Raw genomic sequence first — 18,057 nt, 5'->3', positions numbered from 1 at the left:
AGAATTCTGGTTATTTTGTCTTCCTCTTTTCTTATTTAGTATTCGTCTTCATCCTGGTGGAGTAGTCTATAACAGATTGTGCTGGTTTAAAGGTGAACCAGCAAGGGAAATGAACTCACCACGAGAGAGATTATAAGTCAGACCTAAAATTTAATAATAATATTACAATAACAACACTGACACAAAAGGGAAATTGCTTTCAACTCACAAAACCCCAGCAGTATAACCAAGTGTCCTGGGGCACAAACCCAAGGGGGTTTGTTTGCCCTTGTGCTGAGACCGCTGTGGTTCCCCCAAGTCCAGAGCAAAAGGAAAAGAAAAACCTGTTGGTGCAGGCAAGGGCTGTGGTCTGGGCGAGAGCGGGGATCTCCTCCTGTCAAGGTCCTGCTGCTGCTCTGGATCCGACGAGAGGGTTCCCAAGGTCTTCTTACCCACCCCTTATGTACCCTCAGGGAGCTCTCAGTCCCTCCCCCTGGGCGGGGACTCACACAATGGGTGATTAACTCTGGGAGCCAGGGGGTGTTGAGCTGTTGATGGCCCATTAGCAGCTCCGCCCCCCTCAGGCTGGGTGTGAAGGTGATAATGGCTCCCTGGGCAGCTGCTGCTAATGGCCCATTGACCTTGGGGAATGAATAGAGGGGTAGAATACACAGCTTTGATCACCCCCACACAGGGTTAGCTGGTCCCTTCTGCTGAACTAGGACACAGATTCCCATCATGGTATTTGAAGAAATTAGAAAGTGGGAAATTGTTTGAGTAAACTGTAGTGGGATGAGCAATCTTAAACACTAATTTCAATACCAAAGACTGAAATGTATTCTGAAAGATGCCTTTACACTTCAGATTTTGGGTGGGATTCAACTGCTGATGCAGATTCATTAATTGTAGTGAGTGGGTACACATAAACCCTTATATAGTAAGGATTCATCATAGTCTACAAAAATATAATCAATATATTCAATGGAATCTAGAGAATTTTTCATGTTGCCTCAATTTGAACAAATTATACCTGTCACCTGAAGAGGTCTCTAGACTCCTTTGACTGGTTGATTCTCCCAGGAATCTAGTTTCAAGTTAATTTCTAGCATTACACAGAGTCAGTAGTAATGCATGTATTAGAATTGAATCATCTTGACTAAAACTATGATATAAATAAACGACTGTCAGGGTCTTCCTCTGTCCCTTAATACAGGAAGTAGGCCATAGTTTATAGTTTGTCTGTCAGTGGTAGCTCTTTAATGGTTCCCAAACGTTGTCTAGAAAAGTTCTAGCAAGCCTGAAGAGCCAAACACTATGGAAAAGCATCTGCCTGTGCCTGAATAGAGTCCTTGTTAAGTTTTCTAGTGTGGAGCCTTTTAGATTAGCATGCTAACTGTGATTTTGAATTCTTTTATGCAAATCATCTGAGCAGAGAATTTCCACTTACTATTGTGAGGCTTCAGATGAAACAGTTTGCATACTAACATTTAGTTCTTAAGACCATCAACAGAAGACAAGCAAAGAAGTATTTCTGAAGGATCTGACCCTATTCTGTCTATGGATAGTCCTGGTAATCTCTTGATGGTTTAAGAAGAACACCTCAGCCCCTGGAGGATTGCTCCCAGGAACAACCATTGTCAGGGGACAAAGAGACTCCAGTGGTTTCCTGAAAGTGCTCAAACCATATTGATGGGGTTACTGAAAAATGGAGTGTTATAGAGATGGCATGGCCTTTCTTCACCACACCCTATGGAGAAACAGGGAGCCAGCCCTCAGGCTTATGTCATCTATCATCTCCAAAATAAAAACTATTATTGACTATAGTCAACCTAGCTAAGGAAAAAGGTTATAAAAAGAGACTGGACATGAGCAAAAACGGGAGAGAAAACTTCCACCATCTCTGGGAGGATAACCAATGAGCTACCCTGTCTCCCCCCACCCCACTGGACATTGTAGGGGTGAGCAACCAATTCTTACTCTGTTTTCCTATGCCTTACTAATTATACTTTGCTATTACTCACCAAATATATATATCTTTTTTCTACTTGTAGTTTTTGTTTTGTTGCTCAGTGTTGGTAGTTTGCATCCTTTAAAATACATGTTAGTGGGAAGTGGCTATATTCTTCCAGTTGCTTTTGTTTTGTGTTACTGAGTGTGTTTAAATTTGGTGTTAAGCTGTTGTTTCTGGTAGTTAGGTTGTGTTACTAGTTAAGTCTGTCATGGGGGGAATGCTGCTTGAGTTCTGTAATGTGGTATTGTTGTTTGCATTTGGTACTGAGGTTTAGGTTGTTGTGCTGCTTTATGTAGAGTTTTTAAGGTGGGTTTTTTTTTCTAGTAGTAAAGGGCAATCATGCAGTAAAATGTTACCGTTGACTAAGCAACATATATAGGCATTGTCACATACTTGTATTAATAAAAGTTACTTTGGGGACTGCTACAGAGAAGATTCTTTCTTACTGTTAAGTGTAGTCTCATAGCAGAGTGTGAAAGACCTTTCCAGACAGTGTGCCGTCCAGCATTGTCTCTTCAAGTGAGATGCAGACAGGCTTATCTGGGTTGTATAAAGCTTTGATGTTTAGGGTTCTTTTGTAGCTAATATCTTCATAGACAAAGGTCTCCCTGTCTAAAATGTGGTCCTCACTGGAGGGTCAAAATCCTTCTAAACTATGTTTCTGTCCAGTGTCAGGCAGGTAGTTCTGGGTTGATAAGGCTTCGATGTTCTGAGGATGTTTTTAGCTAATAATTTCATATTAATACAGATGGTACAAGAAATCTTTGTATTTCTGCCCCTCCTTTTCATGTAACACAGGTGTTATCTCCAGATGTCATGCTGAATACTAAGTTGATATAATTGAAATTTCCTATAAATATTTAGATTTAATGACCTTAAGTGAAGTAATAAATATTAAACAAAAATACACTGATTAAAATAAAACCTCATCTTTCTTCCAGAGCTCTGATAAAGACAGAAAAAGAATTATTTTATTTTCAAATGCAAATAAAATTTACAGAGCCAGAGCAGATATTAAATTTTTATTTGGTATCAATGAACTGTTTCTTGAGTAAAATCCCATAAAATCTCCATGATTCAGTGGTATCTTATAATTTTTCACTGAAACAGTGAAAGAATTAACTTAGAATTCAATTAAAATTATTTCTCATTTAAAACCTGGACTAAAGAACATAGGAATACAAAAGGCTTGTAAGTGGGATGAATTTATTTCTTATTGTTAATTAATTTGGAATTTTCCTTGAAAATATGCACCTCCCTATCCATTTTGTGTTACAGGAAAAGCAAATTACATCATTGACCTTGGCTGATTGTCAGGTGCACAAGAAGCTGCTCTTTCACTCCTTTTCCTCAATTGGATAAGGAAGAGAAATTATGATAAAAGCTTATGAGTCAGGATAAGGACAGGAGGATCACCCACCAACCGCCATCAGAGACAAAACCAGACACAACTTGGAGAAATTATTTTAATTTATTGCCAATCAAATCAGAATCTTAAAACATCTTTTCCTGACTATTTCCTTAGTCCTAGGCTCAACTTCACTACCAATTTCTCTGCTTCACTCTGGACCCCCATGGGCTAGAAGGAAACATCCTGCATCACCATAGTCTTCTCCACAGGCTCTGATGCCTGGAGCACCTCCTCCCACTCCTTCTTCACTGACCTTAGTGTCTGCAGAGTTGTTTCTCTCCCATTTTCTCATTCCCCTCTCCCAATTGCTGTTTCACAGCAGTTTTAAACTGTCTTCAACATATTATCACAGAGGTGCCACCAAAATAGGTTATTGTTTCATATTTGGGGAGTTTGCCTTGGACCTGTCTGGAACTGGCACTTTGGGGCATGAGAAGAGTTTCTGGCTTCTGCTTACAGATACCACCCCTGTAGGTCTCCTGTTACCAGAACCTTGCCATGTAAATCCACTACACCTAGTGTTCACTGGATCACATCTGAGTTCACAAGAAACTAAAAAAAAAAACAAACCAAAACCAAAACAACAACAAAAAATAAAACCCAAAACAAAACTCCTCCTCTCTAACCAAGCCATGTTCCAATGTTTGTAGCTCAATTCTTTCTTTCTTTTGATAAGAAATATGAAATGATAAAATATAATAACTTCAAAATACATTTATAAACCTTCTCAATTTACTCAAGCTGCTTGGTGGCATTACAGTTTTGAGGAGTCAGTTGGAGAAGATAGAAAAAAAGTGCAATGCAATGAATTCCATCCCACCAGTTAGAAATTTATATATTTTTATGCTATTTATCTGATAATTTGTCTTGTCAGCCTTTTTTGAAAAGTGTATACTGAACTTGCATTTTTGCATTTTCAGTTACTTTTAAATATGGGGGTTTTTTGATATGTTTATTTTATTTATGCTTGGAATTCTCAGTTTTAATTACTATTCATTAAAAAAGAAAATAGGAATATAAAGGTTACTGCATATCTTGTTTTTTAATTCTCAGGTGAGTACATAAAGGAATATATATAAATACATATATTTATATATAACAGAGAGACTATTTATACACTATATATAGTGTATATGCTATATCTATGTTACAATGTAGAATATCCCTACGGAAACAACTTATGGAACACACAGAATTTGAATACCTTGCTTCTTTGACAATGAAAAGGCCATGATGTAGCAATATATAAAGTTCATACTTTCCATAAAACATATGAGTAGTCTTACAGAATCTTAAATATAAGCAGCTTACAAAATCTTAAATATAAATATATGTGGTGCACATATATTCCATAGAAAAAATGATGTCTAAATAATGGAAACTATATTGACTGGCTATTTTTCTGTCAGAGAGAATAGGAATGTATTGAAAAAAAGTTGTGATGGGTGGTAGTTGCTCCAAAAACAAGTAGATCACTGAAGAAACATAATGAAGTATGAATCTCTAGGGCCCACATTTTTGGAATACCACATAGTTGCAGTCTTTCAATAAGAACTGGTTATCACCAATGTCATACAGTAAAAATCTGAAGAAAAATCCTTAGTCCTGAAGAATTTGCTTTCTCCCATTATTAATTATGTGTTAATGTAATATTAATGTCTTAATTATTCCTGATATTAAAAACCTAGACATCAGAAAAATTATGCTAATTCTTGATCACACTTTTATTTTGCTTGCAGAGGTGTCCTAAAAAATCGTGTTCATCTTTATCCCAGTGAAAGTCATTGAATTCCATTCAAGGTCACTCAGGATCAGAATACAGATCCCTTGTTCTCAAAAGTGTCTGGTTTTCTTTGCTTCCATCAAGGGAACTGTCATCAGCAACATGCTTAAGCAATTTATCACATCACCTCATTACATTTGCTGACTTCCATCAAGTTTTCTCTCTGCAAATGTTAAACCATTTCAAACTTTTTTAACAGTAATCTCATGTGTTTTTTTCTTATTTTTCAACAATGTAATAGGTGTATTATTCCATAGGTGTGCCTGTACAATTTTCCATTACTGCAAACGCAGATATGAACATACTGTTTGATATGGACACTTGTACAGTATGGACCTTAAGAAATTTACACAAAAAGCATTCTTTATTCAACTTGTTCGTTGTATATTGGGGATTTTGATTTATACAGAATGGCAGTAATTCTCTCTTTAGGTATAGTCTGTAATGTAAGCAAATGAAAGGACCATGTAATACACAAGACGGTACTACATTAATCACAAAAATTCTTTTGAAGATGCTGTTATACAGATGTAAAGATGTAAAACCCAACATATTTACAAATTTGTAATCTTCAGACAAGTATATCTCTCACAAGAAGACATTTTTACCTTGAATTAAAATATTCTAATTTATAATCTATTGAGATGTTTATTAGAACAGTTTAAGTCACAGACTAGTGTTCATCTGCATCTCTTGCAGTCTTATATGGAAAAACAGACACTTGTCTGTAAGAGTTTCAGAGAAGTATACTTGTATATTGTTTAATAATCTGAGTTTTGTGTGTTCCGTATCCTGCACTATCTAGCACATTTTACTCCCTTTTCCATGAGAAAAACACAATACTGAATAAAAAACCCAACTCTCTGGAGCAAGTTCGGTGCAGTATATTAATCTTTGCTGCCGTACATAGACAGAATGAAACCATCAAGATTCAAAAGATATCCTAAAAATAAATTGCTTAAATTTCAGTCACTGTAATCAATTACAAGCCTTAGAGAAAGGAATATTCCTAGACTGGAGGCAAGATTACACATTCATGGTGTTTCCCAGAAAAAAAAAAAACAAACCTTAAAACATAAGCGTGAAAATTCTATCAAAATTGTTTCAGACAGACACTTCCAACTAGAATATCATTCTCTGAGAGGGAAAAATAAACTAGCAGCAACCTGTGGAACAGTCAAGTAGAAATGTGTGCTATTTTTCAGTTTAAAGTTTTATTCATTCAAAGAATCAATACTAGGGCTCGTGATAAGTTATAATCATGATTTGTGACTTCTATGGATGAGGATTTCTATTTGTTTTTCTGTTTCTTAAGCAGCATATCTGACACATTCGGTTTAGGGCACTGAATGTGTATGACTACTCAGCAGACTTTTACTACATGTTTTTTTATATCTTTCATTTTTATTTTAATCATCAAGACACTTCCTATCTAATTCATTTTTACATCTGTAAGAGCATATATTTTCTGTGCATATATTCAGTGTAGGTGATGTAGAAGACACACACTGATGCCTTGAATAATGCTTTCACTCTTTCAAACCACAAGTACTTCTGCTTTTTCTACTTATCTTTAGAATTTCACCTTCTAATACAGTGCATAATGCCTCATGCTTCTCCTTAGCAGTCCATCTTGTCTCTGACTTTGGTAAAGGTTGCTTGATTTCTCAACAGCAGTAGTGTAAAATTTAAGTAGGCTGATTCTGTGATTTAGGCCATACTGAAAGCTATGATTTATTCATTAAAATTAAAACTTCTTTTGTAGGTTTTTGGAATGGAAGGCAGAGAGGAAGGGTGGGAAGGGAAGAGTTTGCTAAGTGGTTATTTTTCACTGTATAGAATAACTGAATAGGGTAATTTTAAGCTTTTTCATTTCTCTGAGCTTCAAGAATTCTTTTCTGAATGAGAGCATCTGTTCCGGCACCAGTTTTCTAACTCAAGTAACTCCATCACTATGGCTAATAGGAGAAGCATTTGCCTCTGCTTCTTCTCATCAAACTTTTTTTTAAATCATACTGTTTGTATATTGATACTCCCACCTCCAAAACAAGGTAGCCGTAAGCTTTGTGTGAATCTAAGTCATAGTAAAAAATATATTAAAATACCCACCCTCACCAACTATCTAAAGTAGGGTTGTTTAAGTTATTTAGAAGATTTTATTTAATTATAGTTATCACGAATAGTTGAAATCTAAAATGGGGTGCTAGCCATTCAGGATCTTAAAACAATTGCTTATTTTCTGTAGCTTTCAGTAACTGAACTGGCTGAAGAAAAGTCCAAAGGTAAGCTTGTGCTTAAGGCTGGTTTGTTTTCTTTTTCAGTGAAGCCTCATCCTTATGTCCTATATCCCAGAGGTACTAGTTCCAAAACACTATCATTTGAGAATACTTTTTCCCTCATAGAATTAAACCCTAACAGGCCTTATACATTATATTTGCTCAAAACTTACACATTTCAGCAAGTGTTGACTGCAGACTATGCTAAAGACAATGGATTTTGATAATTTGACTGTATTCCAATGGAAAACAAATTTTAATTATTAATTTAATGCTTATTTCATCTGTATTTGTTCCTTCATCAGTAATCTTTGAACTACTTTTTTTCCTCATTGTAGGCAGAAGTAGGAGTGAGTCAGGACTCTGACAGAACTATCTTTTCAGGAGTGGTAGTCAGCAGTTGTTAGAGAAGGTACTGTGCATAAATAAAATTGTTGAATACTTTTTTGTCCTGAAATCCAATTACTCCTGCTGAACATTACAATATACATGACACTGTTTAAAGATTTTTTTATGTAAAGACAATGTCTGTATATGTAAACAGAGCTATAATTCCCCCCCCAAAAAAAAAAGAAAAAAAAAGAACAAACAAACAACAACCACAATGGCTTGGCTTGGAAGTGACGTCAAAGATGATCTAGTTCCAATCCCTATGGCATGTGCAGGCACATCCTTTACTAGACCAGATTTCTCAGACCCCAATTGAATACCTCCAGAGAGGGGACATTCACAGCTTCTTTGGACAATCTATTCCAGTGCCTGACAACAATACCAGTAAAGAATTTCTTCCTAGTATCTTATCTAAATCTACTGTTTCAGCTTGAATCTGGTCCCCCTTGTCCTGTCACTACAAGCTCTTGTAAAGAATCTCCATCTTTCTTGTAGTTTCCCTTCAGTACTGGAAGGCCCCAGTTAGGTCATCCTGAAGCCTTTTCTTCTCCAGGCTGAAACCCTCCATTTTCCTAGCATTTTCTCATAGGAGAGGTGCTCCATCCCTCTAATTTTCTTGGTGGCCTTTCTCTGGAATCACTTCAACAAGCTGATAGCCTTCCTGTACTGAGGATCCCAGAGATGGATGCAGTATGCCAGATGGTGTCTCATGAGAGTGGAGTAGAGGGGCAGAATCACCTCCCTTGACCTGCTGGCCATGTTCCTGTTGATGCAGCCCAGTATATGATCTGCCTTCTGGGCTGCAAGTGCACAATGCCAGTTCATGTCCAGCCACTCCTGCATTAACACCTGCAAGTCCCTGTTGGCAGGGCTGTGCTTGGTCTGTCCATCCAATCAAGAGGTGTAGGAAGAGAAGTTGCTGTTAAAGACTGACAAAAAAAATGTTGAACACTCATCTTTTACTATGCATTTTCCAGCACTGCTAGTTGTAGGACTACATCTTCTTTGATCATTCTTTTCTGGTTAACATACCTGTAGAAGCCCTTCCTGTTATTTTTGGTGTCCTTGGCAAGCTTGTCCTTGGTCTTCCTTCCTCCATCTTTACACAACAAATTTCATTTCTATGATCTTCCAAGATTCCCTGTCCTTATTTCCACTTACCTGTGCATCTGCTTCTTTCCCTTCAGGTTCAACTGCAGTTCATAATATGAATTGGTGTAACTAGTATGAATATCCATCTCTTTTTTTACTGGCAAAATATTTACAGTTTATGTACTGTAGAGTAGAAATATTTATCTTGCAGTATAATGTTGAAATGGTAATCTTTTCACTCTCTGAAGCAGCATCAAGACAGTGAGTGTGTAATACTGTAGAGAATACAGCTGGGAAAAGCTTGTAAATCCCAAAAATATGTAATTTTCCGCATGTCTTACAAACATAGATACATTTTGTATGTGAGGTTTCAAAATTCAGGTCCCCAAATCAATTTATATTAAACCCACATACAGGCAAAATTGAAATAAGCATCTTCATTTCATTTTTTATTTTCACAACGGTCTTGGTTTAGGATTTTTGTGCATGTGCTTATTTCATAGAAGAGAATTATGCAGACCATGTTTCTACTATGATCAAGTATTTTTAAATATTAAACAACTTAACACTTAAGTTTGAAATGACTGATATTTAGCTTTCAATTTGTTACAATCATATTCTGTGAGTGATCACTTTTATTTCCTTGTGAAGTAAAAGTGGTCATGTGTGTGTAATTTTTAAATTACTTCATTAATGGTGTTTTATGTTATTTTTTTCCAAAAGTCTTGCAAGGTTTACGAATACAGATTGCAGTAAATACATATCACATGGAGGATCTGACTAGAATTCACATCATCATCATCTTGGCTCAGCTTTGCGAACAAAGATTTGGGAAGGGCACTACCCATGCTTGCTGCAAGCGTGCTGGTGGCTAAAAAGGCCGATACAGGATAGGCAGGTCTGGTCACAAAAGGCACAGCGGAACATCTCCTTTGGCGATATTGGTGAGAAATGGCTCTTTCTGCATTGACTTTTCTCCTCAAGACTAATTCTGTGTGCATTCTCAAAGGAAGCAGCAGCATTGTGAATGGTGTGTCTCCATGAATCCTGATTGGAGGCCAGAGTGGACCATTGATGGCAATCAATATGGCCAAGGCTGAGGTGTTGTTTCAGAGAGTCCTTGTATCTCTTCTTCAGGGCTCCTCTCTTCCAGCAACTGGTGGCGAGTTCACCATAGAGCACAATCTTCGTGAGGCGGTGATCCTCCATCTTGGAGACGAGCCGTGCCCAGCACAGCTGTGTTCTCAATAGCATGGCCATGATACTGATGACCCCTGCCTGGTAGTTTGCCTTGTTCCCAGTAACGCACAACAACCTTGTGAAATTTGACATGGAGTGCTGGACCTCCATGCTTCCAGATTTTGGGTGGAATTCCATCAACCCCAGCTGCCTTGCCACTTTTCACCTGCTGTATGGCCTTAAGTGTCTCTCCCATAGTAGGAGCTGCATCCAATTAATTGTTCACCAGTTGTTGTGTAATGTGCTGAATTGCTGAGCTTTGGACTACATGGTTGGCACTGAAGAGAGTCCTAAAATGTTCAGACCATGAGTTCAGGATGGAGGTTTTATCTGTGAGAAGAATTTGACCATCCGCACTGAGTAGAGGGCTTTGAACCTGGTGTGTGGGTCTGTACACTGCTTTCAGGGCCTCATAGAATCCTCTTTGGTCACCCAAATCTGCGCATAGTTGCGTCTTTTCTGCTAGGTTGAGCCACCATTTGTTCTGGATGTCTCGAAGTTTCTGTTGGATCTTACTGTATGCAAGACGAAAGGCAGGTTTTTTTTACATGGCAAGATGGCTGAGCAAGGTGTGCTTGGTGAGCAGTTCTCTTCCTCTTCAACAATTCCTGAATCTCTTGATTGTTTTCGTCAAACCAGTCTTTGTTTTTCTTGGAGGTGAATGTTAAGGACTCTTCAGAGGACTGCAGGATGCAATTTTTAATATGTTGCCAAAGTGCTTCAGGAGAGGGATCTATGGGATTATCTTTAAGTCTAGTTTGAAGGTTTACCTGAAAGCTGTCTCTCACTGTGGCTGTTTGAAGATTGTTAACTTGGAGCCTCCTCCTTGGAATGCCGCCTCTCTTAGGTTTGGGCTTGAAGTGGAAGTTAAGTTTGCAACGCACAAGGCGGTGTTCTGTTTGACATTCTGCACTCGGCATCACTTGGGTTACATGAACACCACCAACATTTCTCTGTTGCACTAAGACATAGTCAATGAGGTGCCAGTGCTTGGATCAAGGATGCATCCAGGTTGTCTTCAGGCTGAGTGTTGGTGATGGTGAGTTGCTGTTCTGCGCAAAACTCTAGCAGGAGGCATCCGTTGTTGTTGCAGTTTCTAACGCCATGCTTGCCTAGGACTCCTTTCCAGGCTTCAGAGTTCTTACCTACTCTGCCATTGAAGTTACCAAGGATTATGATCTTATCATCTGCAGGAAGCTTTTGGATGAGGCGACGCAGGTCACTGTAGAATTTGTCTTTTTCCGCTGGGTCAGCTTGGAGAGTTGGGGCATATACACTAAAAAGAACACATTGCTTGTTGTGTAGTGGGAGGCGTAGGGACATAATGTGATTGGAATGACCTGTCTGCAAGTTTTCAAGTTTAGAGGCAATGGAATTTTTAATCATGAAACCAACTCCTGAAAGGTGTCTTTCGGTTTTGGGTTTACCTGACTAGTAGAGTGTGTAGCCGGCAACATGTTCTTTAAGGCTGCCTTCCTCATGAACTTCACTGAGAGCAGCAATGTTGATGTTGAGTCGTGACAGTTTGTGAGCAGTTAGAGCAGAACGATGCTCAGGATGCCCACTATTCATAGTATCAAACATGGTTCTGATGTTCCAACATGCGAGTGTTAGTTTGAGCACACCTTTGCAGGCAGGTGTATGCCTTTGAAATCTCTTTGATTTTGTTTGACCTCATGGAAGATGCCGGTTGGCCGCAGTTTTCCAACCGGGTGTGGAGATGAGCTTTGTTTAGGCCACCTTTTCCAGACCCCTCTCCCTGTGGAGCAAGCAGTGCTGTCTTTAGAAAAGGCTGCTTGGTCATTCAGGATGCTGCTGCAAGAGACTGTCGTCTCCGGGGTCAAGTCTCTAATGACCCATATCCTGAACCGCCTGCATGCAGGGTTGGGTCTGCAGCTTCCAGCTGCTTCCTATCACCTGCCGTTTTCGACCCTCCCCTGTAGCCCTTGCTACAGGGCTTTGCAATGTAGGTAAACTGTTCAAGCCTGCGCAATGGATTTTTTAGGTGAGGCACAGTGTGCACAGAACTGGCCCCACCCTTTACTCCTAAGGTTCATCTGCCACGGCCTAGCGAGCTTGAACGGCTACAGCGAATACCTCAGGATGTAGATTTGGTTAGAGTATCCTTCTCGTAGATGGATGGCCTTACAGTGAGCTCCTTCTGCCCGGGTTTGAAGTTAAGAGTTTTCCTTCTCCTAGGATGGTTGCCAGATGGCTAGCGAGCCCATCCTGCCTGTGGACACACTTTGTCTGACCCTTCAGCTGAGACCTGTCTGGCATGGGAGACCCTACCGGCTGCACAAACCACCACCAGCATAGCTCTCAACCTCATGAGGGCATACAAGCTCCTCCCCCGTGACAAGGGGATGACCCTGGAGAAGCTCAATATATAATGTTGACAGAATTACTTCACATTTCTTTCAGCTAAGGTGCAATTTCATCACTGCTTCATTTTAATGTTCTTATTAAAATGTTTATTACATTTGGATGGAATGATGGTTAAATTAAATCACCACTTAATGGAGAAGTTTCCAGACTTTTCAGAAAGTTGAGGAGAGATGGCATACACATTACACATCTAAAAGGTTACTAGGATCCTCAATCATTACAAAAACAGACATTGACAATGGGATATGTGAGAGTATTCGGAGCATGATCTCACTTTGTTAACAACTGTATTAAGGCTTTGAAATTACGCTTTTGGTATTTGGCAGTAACTGTGGATATGATTGCCTAATCATGCATAATGTTCTTCATTCATCTAGAATGGGAAAAATATTTGCTGAACACTATGATTGGCTAAAATTATATAAACCAGAAATAATTGATACAAAGAAATAAAGTTGATATATACTAAAAATGAGTAGTAAAATAAACTATAACTGTTTGTCAATATATACGTGGTTACACTGGAAAAAAACCTTTGGAAATTACCTAGTCCAAAATCCCAGTCAAAGCAGGACAACTTTGAAGTTTGCTGATTGATCAGACACTTGTCCTGACAGGCCATTTCAGGAATGGATTATTTGCAATTTCTAGGAGTAACATGCTAAACAGAATAATCACTCTTGCTGGGGACACATTTTACCTGAACTGGCTTTATTTCTATTGTGAAATACTGTTTTTCTCCTTAGAGCTTTAAGATTGACATAAAATCTTTATTTTTAAAATCATGCAATGTGGGAATATGCTGTGAAATGAACCCCAAAGAAAGACAGCCCTGAAAGGCACCTCGAATTCTACAAGCCACATACTTCTTGTTGGAGTTTAATGCATTCTCTCTGTATGGTTTTGAGTTCAGAAAATTTTTCATCCCCCCCCACCCCCCCCCCCCCCCTCCCCCCGGTGGAGTTTTCTACACCCCTCCTGTTAATTCTCCCCACTGTGTGTTCCCCCCGTGGCTCTCTCCTGAGCCACTGCACTGCAGAGGTGCTGGGGCAAATCCTCTGGGCCGGGCTGTTCCACCCAGGCATGTCCCCTGCTGCATGCTGCCAGTGCAGCCACTGCTCCATGTGCCCCTGCCACGGGGCCTGGGACCCACCAGCATGTCCAGGACAGGGCAGCCCCTCCTAGGGGTGCCATCCCTGCCCTGCACTGCTGGCGGTCCACTGGATATGTTCTTCCACCCGTTCTGCCCTGATCCCTAAACCCCTGCTGGTCAGTTCTCCTGTCACTTGATGGGTGTTTTCCCATTGGCTGTTTGGGTTGTCAGTTAACCACTCCTCCCCTCCCTTCACCGTATCACATCCAAGTTCCGAAGTTCTCCCATCAGACCTCCTTTCTCTTTCCAGGACTCTGTTTTTATTGGATGTTTAATGGTTAACAATATACTGTTCACCCAATCCCTTTCAGTTTCCACCCCATTCTGAGCACCTCTCCAAACCAACCTTTTATAAGTCAGTTTCTCCATTAATGAAGTGCTTCTTGATTCACTTTCACATGGTGTGTGGGTATTCTCTGGGGAGCCATTTTCCCCTTGGTCAGTTATTGTTAATGCAACTTGTGTACTCTTTAATGTTTCATAATATCAGAATCCTATTTTTTTCAATTTTAGCATTCAAATGTTTTAGTGCAAGCCAACTAGTGTATGTTTTCTGTGTAATCAATGGAGATAAATAGGCATCACTAGAGGATACCAATTCTTATCTCTCACCTCATTATTTTAAAAAGAAGTTAATTGTCACCTAGAAATACCACATATTCCTTAGAAAACTATGAAGAAAATGTATTAAAGGAACTCCTTTCTAAATTGAACGGGTATTGCTTTTTATTAGGTAAAGTATTTCATAAAATATTTTAATAAACAGACAGCAGATGGGAGGTCTCAATTTAGCAGCAGGGAATTGCCAAGGAATCTTATTGATTATTTGTCATAAATCAGAAGCTGCCTCTGTACAATAACAATTTTTTTAACTTTTCCCATTGTTCTAATTAGATTTTTTTAAAATATAGGGTTGGGGTATTTAATTGGCTATTACATAAGTCATCTGATTTCTGCAAATAATATACGTAGAGAATTTTGTCTACTTTTTATTCTGTAGGTTATTACAAAACCATAGAATCATATGATGGTATGGTTTGGTTTGGTAGGAACCTTAAAAGACATCTAATTCCAACCTCACTGCCATGGACAGGGATGTCATTCATTAGATCAGGTTGCTCAGGGACCCATCCAACCTGGTCTTGAGAATGTTATTGATTAGGCAAGACATTATTTGTTATTTTCTTGATGTCAGTTAAAAATAGTGCCAGCCTTTTAATTGTTCTACTTAAATATGGAAAAATATCCGTGTTTATGAATCACAAAACACTACTCAAATGGCATGTAATTTCAATACTTAGGAATTACAGGTTTCTTCTGGAGATTCAAAAGAAAATCAGTTTTGGAGAAAACTAAAATTCATCTCTAGGAAAAAATGAAGGAAGAGGGAAAGAATGTGTATATACATACATATATACATACATATATATCTGTGTGTATATATATAAATCTAGGCTTTTTTTAAGAAACTTAACACAATACTTAACAAGCAATACTCCCACGAACAAATAGCAGTTTTTTAATTAGAAGAGAAGTTCTATTACCCAATAAGAGAAACATATTCCTCCTTAAGAGAGGAATAAGGAAAAAAATCCTGTGAGAAACAGCTCTGCAGACAACATCTGTTGCAAGGTGAATACAACCAATGTCTAGAAAAAGGAAAATTATTTAGGGAATTAAATTGCTTTCACTAAAAAACCCCATACACAGTCATATCAAGAGAAATATTTAGAATCTTTAAATGTGTTTAAGTGTAGGTTCAAAACCTACATTAAGGAGAAAATTCAAGAAACCACTTTCTAATATTTCTGACATTTCAGAAACTGTTCCTAATACCAAAGGCTTGTTACATAGCCATTTATGCATACAATAGAAGAAAAAAAAACCTGGCTCTTAAGCATTTCTGAGTTTGAGAAAATTTGTTTCCATTCCTTCTTCACCCCAGAGAACTGAATAATCATCAACTTAGAAAATAGCCCAGGAGGATGAAGAATCTTGTTATCCCCCGAAGTTTTGATGGCTATGCTGTAATTAACAAAAACTAATTTTAACTATACAAAAATGATGCAACTAGCTCAAATATATTGCAGTAGCTACTGAAGAGAGACAGGTATCTTCACAGGACAGTCTAAAATATTTATCTTAGTGCAAATTGTCTGAATGAGATGCTTATATGTCTTGGCTTTCATTATAGAATGACAAACATACATTCACTATCTACTTTTAAGATGGATAGAAGTTGGAGAGCTGCAATTTAACTCTGCAGTTCTACAGACATGACACACTTCTTAACTCATTCAGAGGTTAAGTGCAATGTGGTTGGTAATGAGAAAAGGTTCTGCAGATTATTGGGACAGCTATATCCCATCCCTTGAGCTGAAAAAATAACTGCTTCTCCTTGCTCATTCAATCTTTTTCCTTATCCTTCTCATGTGACTAGAGTATGAGTTCATGGTGCTTTTATGGTAATCATTTCTGGAAGAACTACTCATGTTCAGAATATTTTCTTATCTCAAAATATCTGTCCTTTGTTTATCATCCAGCTCCAGCTGTCAGCATGTTACAATGAGCACTTTCTATTATTATACCATCTTCTTTATCTGCAAAATAAAGCTTTTAAAAAGCAAGTAACTAATACTGCATAGGTGATTATGGGAGCCATTGTGATTACACATGAACAGAGTAGGAACATCTGGTCAAATAATGTAGATCATAATATACAAATATCCTCACTAATAAACAGCAGCGAGTTAATTGTGCTGTGTGAGCCATTATTGTCCATTGTTCTTGATTACACAGATTGCAACTAGCCATCCAAAAAAAGTCTGTGAATTCTGGATATCTGTTCAAAATTAGTATGAATAATTATTTGCCTGAAATTCATTCACAGAATGGCAGTTGTAATTCACCATTATCTCTTATTCTTTGTTATCCTATTTAGTATAGTGCGGTATGAACCAAACTAGAAGCAAAAAAAATACATATAAGATGAGCAATCATACACTAAAAATAACAAATAGTGACTAATCAATGTGAGCAGCTCTGAATAGGCCACAGGCAAATATGCATGAACAACGGATATGTTCACAGATCCGGCAACAGTTTGCAAGCAATTCACAGATATTAAAAAAAGGACAAAATTGTAATTAATAGTATTTATAATGAATAATTCAGTTGCCTATACTTTTTGACAATTGTTATGACATTTCATAACTGGGTTTTTTTCATTGAGATTTACATATTTTTCTCTTTTTATCTTTCATATATTAGTCATCTAAGTTGAAAGTCCTTTGATTCTCAAGGTGATAAAAAAAGATCTCATTCCATTTGAAATCTTGATTCTCTCTAGAGGTATTAGTTTATTATAGTTATGATTGTCTACATTCCTAAAATATTATCTTTTATATACATTAAAAATATGAAGTATGACAACTTGTTCATTTTCCTTTTCAGTGAAAGGCTTACAGACAAGTGAAGCAATAGCTATGGAAAGTGTTGTGGGTTTAAGTTTTACTGGCCTTTGCTTTATGTTGTAAAATGGTAAAATTAGTGGAATAAAGTTAACCTGTACTCAAAAGTCCTCGTTTACTTTTATGCTCCTGAGAAAAGCTCCCAATCTTATTTAGAAATCTCATTCTACACTTTGTTAGAAATATCATTAACTTTTCATTTCTTTTACAGATGTTTGATTTAAGGAGTTGAAAAGAAGTGTTTGATTGCCATAAATTTGAGAATACACCTGATATCTCTTATCTCCTGAACAATTAAGTTAATCACACCCTGTGAATTAAAAGATACATAATGCAAAATTGTTCGACTAAAACTGGAACCACTTGCCTGGTCCCTAAACTAATTATGATACAGAACATATTTTAGAATAGAAACTAAAGAATTATAACTACAGAAAACTGTAAGATTTTAATACTCAAAAAAACCCCAAAACTCAAACTTGTAAAAGCATATACACACATGCATGCTATTGTAAAATCTGAACCAGGCATCTTGATAGGTAGTTTCTTTGTCAAAAAGCATGTGGGGTCAATTCATAGAGACAAAAGTGGGAATCTTCTCAAGAAATTGAATACATTCTATGGATAGGCATCTAGGTCTGACTTAGTCCCCTCACTCTTCCCTTGAAGCAGCTGGAAATATATAGGAGTGATTTATCTAGCCAATTTCAGGATGAGACTAATTATCTTCTAGAGCTACTCTATATCCTCTACTGATTATATAAAAAACAATTAATTAATTAACTGTTTTAAATTTAGATGTCTAAAACAAGGTCACCACTGGTTTAGATAAGACTATGGAACAAACTGATAATTCAATAAAGAA

General features: G+C 37.8%; 1 pseudogene; it reads right to left on the bottom strand.

Moving 5' to 3' along the window:
• Positions 1-9,943, bottom strand: part of LOC139677878 (WD repeat and FYVE domain-containing protein 2 pseudogene) — a 77,601-nt pseudogene extending 67,658 nt beyond the window's left edge.
• Between the last annotated feature and the right edge of the window lie 8,114 nt (positions 9,944-18,057).

The sequence above is a fragment of the Pithys albifrons genome, chromosome 1 (genome assembly GCF_047495875.1).
Source record: "Pithys albifrons albifrons isolate INPA30051 chromosome 1, PitAlb_v1, whole genome shotgun sequence".
Classification (NCBI taxonomy): Eukaryota; Metazoa; Chordata; class Aves; order Passeriformes; family Thamnophilidae; genus Pithys; species Pithys albifrons.
This window is presented reverse-complemented; position numbering and strand designations above follow the sequence as displayed.